Source organism: Sylvia atricapilla, chromosome 2 (genome assembly GCF_009819655.1).
Source record: "Sylvia atricapilla isolate bSylAtr1 chromosome 2, bSylAtr1.pri, whole genome shotgun sequence".
Taxonomy (NCBI): domain Eukaryota; kingdom Metazoa; phylum Chordata; class Aves; order Passeriformes; family Sylviidae; genus Sylvia; species Sylvia atricapilla.
This window is the reverse complement of record NC_089141.1, coordinates 24323339-24331857: the sequence shown is the minus strand read 5'-3', so window position 1 is coordinate 24331857 and position 8519 is coordinate 24323339.

The following is an 8519-nucleotide window of genomic DNA, read 5'->3' as shown; positions in this document are numbered from 1 at the left end:
GGAGGGCTGCTTTCAATGCCAAAATTCAGAATGATTCCATGGGTCTCCATCTTTTAAATTGCTGGACCTTGGTCTCCCAAGGCTTTCCAAGAGGCTTTTTCATTCCCCTTTGTACGTTGCCGTAACAAGGCTCCTAACTCCTTCACTTGTTCTGGATGTGACTCTTGGCCCCACTGAGCCTTCACTTCCCATCACTGCCCAGGCTAGAAACCTCGTACTTGGGCAAGGTATGTGCCTCTGTTTCACCTCTGAGGAGGATGGTAAAAGGGAGTGGAGAGGTCCTACGGCAGCTTCTCCTCTGGGGACACCAGTCAGATCTAGTAAAGGGGACTGGGAGCTGCTGCCAGAGCCAGGGGCTGCAAACTGGATGCTCTTACCAGGCTTGGGAAGTAACACGTCACTGCTTGTTTCCAATGGTGCTCTGTGGCACAGCGTGACCAACAGTGCTGTGCAAACCTCTCCACTCTCATTCAGACCACAGCAGCCCTGGTCCATGGCTCTGCAGGTCTGGAATGGGCAGGAGTGAAAAATTAGCTCCCACTGTTCATGCCAAGGCCTAGCCGAGTTGGGTGAATGAGGTAAACAGAACAGTGTAAAGAGAGAAAAGCTGCACGGCCTTACACCTGTCTGCAAACAGCTCTTTCCAGCAGCACCTGGCACTTTGCTGCAGACGGGGCGAAACTACGGGGTGCTGGAGCAGAGCTTCTGACTTTCGGAGTTAGGGAAAAATTCCAGTAAAATGGAGTGCCTGTCTTGAGGGGAGCGAGCACGAAGTTGATGCGAGCCAGCTGCAGGACCGTGGGAGGCAAGACAGGGAAACGTTCAGCACGGGGATGCTGAGAGTGGCTCTGTCCACAAGGCACCGAGTGCTGCTCCCACAAACATCCATACCTATTGCAGTAGTCACGCTGGCTACCGCTAGCCATGGGGCGGCACAAGCAGGTCACGGAGCACGAGGTTGGCCGCCCTCGCGTTTACTCACCTTCTCGGGCCGGTTTTGCTACCGACTTTGTCTTTGTGCTGCCTCAGCTGCCCGGAGCACCCGAGCGAGGCGGCCCGTTCCCAGGGACGGGGGCTGGAGATGAGCGCGGCGCGAACGGGGCCAGGTCAGCCGGGGGCCGTGCCGGGGGTCCCGCTCTCCCGGCCCGGGGCCCTTCTGGGGAGGGTTCGATGCTGTTGTCTCGAGGAGGCGTGAAGCGGGGTCCAGCCCTGCCGGGACAGCCCCGGCCCCTGGGCTTTTTCCCCGCTGCAGAGAAGTTCTGTCCCGGCTCAGACGGGAGCGGGGCTGGCGCCGCCGCCCCGGCGGGAGGAGCGCGGCCGCCCGGGCCCCTCCCTCCGCCGTGCCGTGCCCTGCCTGGCCGGGCCGTGCCGTGCCGTGCCGTGCCGTGCCCTGCCGGGCCGTGCCGTGCCGTGCCGTGCCGTGCCTGGCCGGGCCGTGCCGGGCCGGGCCGGGCCGGGCCGTGCCGTGCCCTGCCGGGCCGGGCCGTGCCGTGCCGTGCCCTGCCGGGCCGGGCCGGGCCGGGCGGAGCCGGGGCGCTGAGGGGCGGCCGCCGGCGCCGAGCTCCGCGTCCCGCGGCGGCTGCGGGGCTGCTCCCGCCCCGCTCCCGCCCCGCTCCCGCCCCGCAGGTTCCCGCAGGTTCCCGCAGGTTCCCGCAGGCTGGCAGCCTGGGTAAAGGTGGGTCGGGGGCTCCGCCGGCGCGGTGTGGGGGGAGAGGGGCTGGCAGCCGTGGCTGGGGCTGCGAGCGGGATGGCTGAGACGAGGGCGCCCAGGTTACCTCGCGAGTTGCTTTCCTGCCCGGACGCTGTTCGCTTTGGTGGTTGTGCTCGCCGTGCCCCTTTCCCTCAGCGGCCGGACCCCGGCGCGGCGAGGCCGCGGATGGATGCGCTGGCGGCCCCGAGCGCTCCCGCCCTGCGGCACCGAGCCGCGCTCTGGGCGCGCTTTTGGGGGATGCAGAGCTCCTCGTCCGCCCTTCGCTGGCTTGGCTGTGCCCGGAGTGCGCCCCTGAGCTCGAAACGGAGCGGGCTTGGGTCGGTGTTTGGTAGCTCTCTAGAAAATACCGTCCGAAGGTTCCAAGCAGCCCCCGGAAGGCGCCTGTGGAAGCGGGAGCCTCCCGGCACCTGGCGATGGGAAAGGGCTGCCGTGCGGGATGCAAAGATGGGAAGCTGCAGAGCTGGGTCAGTTTGTGCTAAGCAAACTGTTGTTACCTGGGCGAGCCGTGTGCCTTTCGGAGTTCGAAACGGGGAGAAGTTGCAACCAACTCCACAGTGCAGCAACCTGCTGGGTGGAGAGGGAGAGAGGGACCCGTGTGCCCTGGATTCACAGTGCTGCTAAGGGGCGAGATCCCCCCGAGGAAAGCCAGGACCCAGCTGGTTTGCTTCTCCTTGGCTGCCAGAGTTGAGCACGACACGACTCCCAGGGGCTCGGTCGCCTCTCGGGAGGGGTGGCCCACGGACCCAGAGCTGGATTTTCCGCTGCCCCACAGGTGCTCTGCATGGTCAGAGGGGCAGGGAGGAGGCCAAGGGAAGCGGATCCCGGGTAACCGGGAGCTGCCAGTGTAGAGTTGCAGCTGGCATTTCTAAAGCGGCCCTGGCGCGGCTGCACACTCCGCTCTCACGGCGACCCTGTGCTCACACAGGCGACAGGTAACACTTTCCGCGCGGGTTTGGTTGTGCCTCCAGTTTCGGAGCTGCGCGCTCCACCCCTGAGCAAGCCCCACCGCTGTCTGCAGGGAGCCAGGCTGGCAGACCTCGTGGAAACCTTGATGTGGCCCTGCCCCTGGTGGGGCTTGTTTTGCCCGGCAAAGAGGCTGAGCAGCGCAGCACCGGGTGCAGTTTGGCAGCCTGTGGTACCCGGGAGGGGAGCCAGAGGAGCCGTGGACATCTCTGGCTTTCAGAGCCTTAAGTCAAATCTGTCTCGTAGTGGAAAATATTCCCTGCTGCTTGGTCATCGGGGGTAAGGTGAAAGAGCTGTAGTGCTCTGTTTTCCTGCCTCTTTAAGGACTAAATGTGTCACTTGATTTCCAAAATCCTGCCAAATCTGAAAGAAAAAAAAAAGGTTAAATAGGGAAAAAACACGCTGACCTTGTTAGGGCTAGAAGCTGTCCCCATGCTTGGGGCTGTGTGGCTTTGCAGCCTGCCCATCCTAGCCCTGTTTGTGAAAACACAGGTGTGCTGGGGCTGTGAGGGGATGGTGTCTGATTGCATGAAGGAGCAACCGAAGCTTTCTGCCAGCTTTGGAAAGGGAGAACTCTTGAAGGCATATGCTTAATGTGAAACATAACTTTATGGAAATATTCCTCCTGAGGTCTCTTCCTCCTCTGCATTTGATAGCTCGGCAGCAAACAGCTTCAGTGGGGGTGAGCTTCTGCTTTTAATTAAGTCATACACACCTCAACCACAAGGTAGATCTCCCTTGTAAATCAAAATTCTAAATCATCAGGCTTTTTTACCTCTTACTCATGGTGGCTCTCTAAAGATGGTACAGTTAAGACAGAATAAAATCACAGGCTATATTTACTGTAAGGCTTTTTGGCGTGTTTCTGTTTGTTAGGCTAGTGCTAGCGCCCCAAAGGCAGAGGGAGCTGATGGAAGGAAGGGATGTTGGAGCCTCCAGCAGAGGTGCTTGGGGCTGAGCTGTGCCTCAGAGCAGCGTATTGGGGCACATGCCCAAAGGAGAAAGTAGCAGCATTTGATGGGAATGGCCTGGGAAAAGGCAGCTTTCTGAGGCAGGTCATGCATGGGGATGGATGGGAGCAGGTTTAAAGGCAACAGAGGCACCAGGAATGGGCACAGAGCCCTGAGACCTGGTGATGCTGCACCAGTCACAGCACCTTGAATCAGCGTCCTGGTGGAAAAGTTGTGTCACGGCCACAGTGGAGTCCTGCAGCCTCCTTGTTCTGTGACAAGGTGCCAGGCTCTCTGGGGCAGGGATAGGGTGTGATCCGTGGCAGGGATTCAGGACTGACCAGCCTGGCAGACGGGCACGGGGGCCCATGGTTTGCCTGCAGCAACTACTAGGGAAAATTGTGAAGCAGACTGGGGATATTTGCACACCTCCAACGTTTCTCCTCTTTGGCTGTGCCTGGTAGAGTGGCTGGCAGGAGCTGTGTTTCTGTGGGCATGGTGGCCATGCAGTTTGGCCCTGCAGCCAGCCCTGGCAACTTCTGCTTCTTGATGAAGGTGCAGTGCAGCATGAAATTGGCTGTGTGTTTCTGGAGAGGCAGCCCCTGCCATCCCACTTTTAGGTCAACTGCCACATGCCCGGCACTTGGGATGGAGACCTTCCTGGTCTAGTCCTTGGGAATGAGCAGGGAGGTTATCCCATGGAGGCAGAACAATACCTACAGGTGTGGTCTCCCACTAATAAATTAAATGATTGATGAAGTTGTTACAGAGAAATGAAAACCCAGGATTTTTCCCAAAGTGGTGAAAAGCCTCTGCGTGTCCTTCCTGCTGTGGGCAGAGGTTTGGCCATGGGAAGGGGATGGGAGCAGCACTGATCCTTCTCAGAACAGTGCTTGGTGTATGTCCCCTGCCCATTTCTTGGGGAGGCAGCTGTGCCCTCCTTGGCCCCAAGTGGTGGGGCTGCTGTCTCGCAGCAGAGATCCCACTGCCCCCCTCACTGCCTGCAGGAAGGTGAGCTTCCACCTGGGGGTACCATGTTGTCACTAAAATTTGGCTGGAAGGACTTTCTGGCTGTTTCCTGCTGTCTCTGGGCTCTGTGTGAGGAGCCTGCCAGGCCACCTGGCAAAGCAGGGATGAGCTCAGCACGAGGGGTGGTGGGCTCCCCACCACAGGACTCCCAGCCAGCTACTCTGGGGAAGCAAAAACCTGGAGGTTTCTGCTCATTTCATCCACGTGCTGCTCAGCAGCTGCTGCAGCTGGACACGAGGGAGGGCTCAGATCTTCGAGTGGCACAAAGTTGCTCAGTCCTTGGCAGCTCCAAGGATTTGGTTTACCTTCCATCAGCTCTGGTCATATCAGCCTCATCTGTGGCATGCTCCCTATGCCTCTTGATACTCCCTCCTAATTTTCCTTCCATTGAGCATCTCCAATCTATTCTGTCTCTCTTTCTCACCTGCCTGTCATTGTGTAGCAATTATGGTTAGAGAGTTAAAAGCCTTATCAGCTCCTTAGTGGGGGAAGTGTGAGTCAGCTCTTCACAGGACTGTGTGGTGGTTCAAAAAACGTAATGTGGGGATTTTTAGGGTTTGTTTGGTTTTTGGGTTTTTGGTTTTTTTTGCATGGAGGTTATTTTAATTCAAAATGTAAACCACAGAACTGAAAATAGCCATGTGGGTATTCAGCCTGCAGTTATAAAGTTAAAAAGTCTAGAGGCAGAGCTAAATGTGCCAACCTTGTGCCATCCTCCCAAGCTGACGGAGCTACAGTGGACAGACAGGCGTAAGATCAACTTTAGAAGTCATTGCCTTGGTGATATTGGGACATGCTTTCCAAAATTATAGGAGGCTTGAAAATCACATCTCACTTGAGTCAACACCAAATTTCAGGTTTCAGTCACACAGTGAGCTCCCCATGCATGCAGAATCAGAAGTGCCTTGTCCTGCATCTCCCTCCTTTGTGTGCAGTGGGTCCTGCAGCTCCTGGTGGTTATCCTCACTGAGATTGCTCACTATCCCCACTAGCTACCTTACTGTCTGAGGTGATGAAGATGTCTGAGGGGCCTGGGAGTGGCCTCTGGAAATCCCAGGGACAGGAGCAGAATGAAGCATGAGCACAGGAACAGTCCTTGAAAAGAAGGGTGACAACTTTGTAGCTCTCCAGTATTCATGGGGATTGAAACTTGGGTAAAGCAAGGTTTTAGGGGTGATGGTGTTAAGCAGGGTTTCTTGGTTTTCTTTCTTTTTCCTTTTGTGTTTGCAGGGGAAAACTTGAAAATGTAGGTGCTGAAGTTTTAAAATATAAATTAAAAATAATCTTCAGATATGCTGGTGTTTTAACTCACCGTTTTTAAGTAGCTTCATTGCGGGGGGTGTTGCAGTAAGTCTGGCTTGTGACTTTTTTTGATTGCCTTGGGATGGCAATATTGCAGGTTTCTCAGGCCAGACCAGAAGGGATCTTGTTGGACAAGAAGAGCAGAAGGAAAAAAACAGGAGCCTGTCTTGGAAGCAACATGTTTCTGAATTGCAAAACCCCATCCCGCGGTGTTCCTGTTGCTGGAACAGTTATCCGGAGATTTCCCAGTGTCCTGTCAGCCAAGGCTGCTCCTCACCAGCACAGCACCGTCCCACCAGGACTGGGAGCAGCAGCACAGACCATCATGGGTGAGCCGAGGTCTCCTGCTCCCCTCCTGAGGCAGCAGGAGGGGCCTCGGCCCTTTCCACATTGCTCCTTCTCCCCAGCTGTTCTCTGCCTCTGGCCACACAGCCACCTTCCCAAAAGTTCTTCCCAGCAGATGTTTCTCCTGATGTGCTCCTATGCAGAGTGTGCATGTCCCGTTTCTCTGTCAGGGCTGGTGTGACTGGACAGGATTGCAGAGCTCATGAAGATTGGCACATTTCGGAATGCGATTGTTCTGTTGTCTGTGATTTACATCGTTGGTTTTCCACCTCTTGATTCACCGAGCAGTGATGTCACCCCTGGGAAGAAGCCTCTCTTTCAACATCAAAATGAACCTTTCAACATCAAAATGAACCTTTTGGGGTGAAAAATTCCTTCTGCCTGCCCTGGGTCTATACATGCTGTGCCGATTTTTCAGCTTCTTTAAAGGTTTTTTTCCTCTGGGTTGTTGTTGTTGTTTCCAAAGGAAATGTTTTGAAAGGAAAGAAGACACTTTGAGAGAGTCAAGATGTGCATTTAGGTGACATCAACTGCATCTATCTTGAGGGCTATTTATACATTAGTCTACAGTTACTCAGCATTGTTAGGTATTGGACTTGGTGATTTTTGAGGTGTTTTCCAACCTTAGTGATTCTATGATTCTGTATCTGTTCCTGGATGTGTTCAATAAACATGTAGAATGTCGTGCTTAAGGACATGGTTTAGTGGAGGGGTTGGCAGTGCTGGGTTAATTGTTGGACTTGATGATCTAAGAGCTCTTTTCCAATCTAAATGATTTTATGCTAAGTATTCCTGGATCTCAACGGATCTAAGGAAACAGGTTTTCCAGGCCTGGAGGTCAACCATTGAGGTGACCACAAATTGCTTTTATCCAAATACTGTTTCTAGCAGTCAGTGCTTCCCTTTTATCTTAGAAGATGATGGTGCTAACCACATTTTTTATGTGGTCCAGTCACTTGTTTCCTGTCAGCTTTTGGCTTTTTGGATCATGTCTGCATGCAAGCCGATGCTCCTCTGTGGCCAAATACTCTCCACCATGTCCAGACAGCAGGCAGGTACAAGGCCACAGAGACCAAGGGCAGCAAGGGGAGAGCAAGGCAAGCAGAGCTGTCGGGTCCCTTCCAACCCGAGTCGTTCTGTGATTCTGCTCTGGGAGTCGTCCATTGGAATTGGTTGGCATCTGGTCTTAAAAAACCCTAAAAACCCAAATCTCTGTTCTCAACAGATCCTTACATTTAAAGGATGTAGGGTTTTCCCTGTGTTGTTGTCTGTCCTAACAACCATTGCGCGGCTTCGCCCTGAAGGTCAGGGTGCTGATCACCCCCCAGAGTGCTGATCCCCCTTGGATCCTCTCCAGGCTACAGAGAAGCATTCCTGCCAGTTCTCACAAGAGGCAGGAGCTGGGCTGGAAATGCCTGTTGCCTTTCAGCGACAACTGCCCTGGTGCTTGCTTTGTTGCATACTAATGAACACTAATTGGCCTCGGCTTGTTATCAACACTGTGTGCGAGCGGTTTGCAGAATGCAGGGGTGGGGGGCTGGGGAGACCCCAAGGTCTCCTGGCCTCCTCCAAGGAATGGCCTGCTGGGTGGATAAGGGCTGAACTGGTGCTCGTGGTAACATCTCCATTTGTGAGCCACAGGAAGGCTGTGCCTGCTGGCCTCATGCCAGCCTTGGTAGTGGTCCACCTGCCAGGTGTGTTCTCCCTCTGACACGGCAGAAGGTTACAAGGAATTATAGGGTTTTTTTGTCCTTAAAGCCACTTGGGGGCATGGGGAGAAGCTGATCCCTTTGGAGGCTGGGCAGTGCTCACCTTCAGGTCTTCTCAGCATCAAAGGTTCAGTGCCCCTCTGCTACCCCTGTCCCCACCCAGTCCCTCCACACCGTCCACTGGTCTCTGAATTGTTCAGCTGGAGCCTGTCTCCTCCTCTGCACTGCACTTCCAGCACTGTAGCAATCCGGGCATTCACTGCAGCAGCTGGATATCTCCTGCAGCCGTGGCTCTTTTCCAGTCACTCAGCCTGAGCTACGGAGGGCATGAAAACTCCCAGAGGATGATCCTGCTGGAGAGGGGAAACACCACCACGGTTTGCGACAAGCTGGAGAGAAGGAGGTTTGAGGGGGCTGGGTGGCTTCAGCGCTCTTGAAAAACACGTCTTTACACACCATGTGTGTAAAAGCTTCAGCCTGGCTGTGTGTGGTACTGTGTCTGTAGGACAC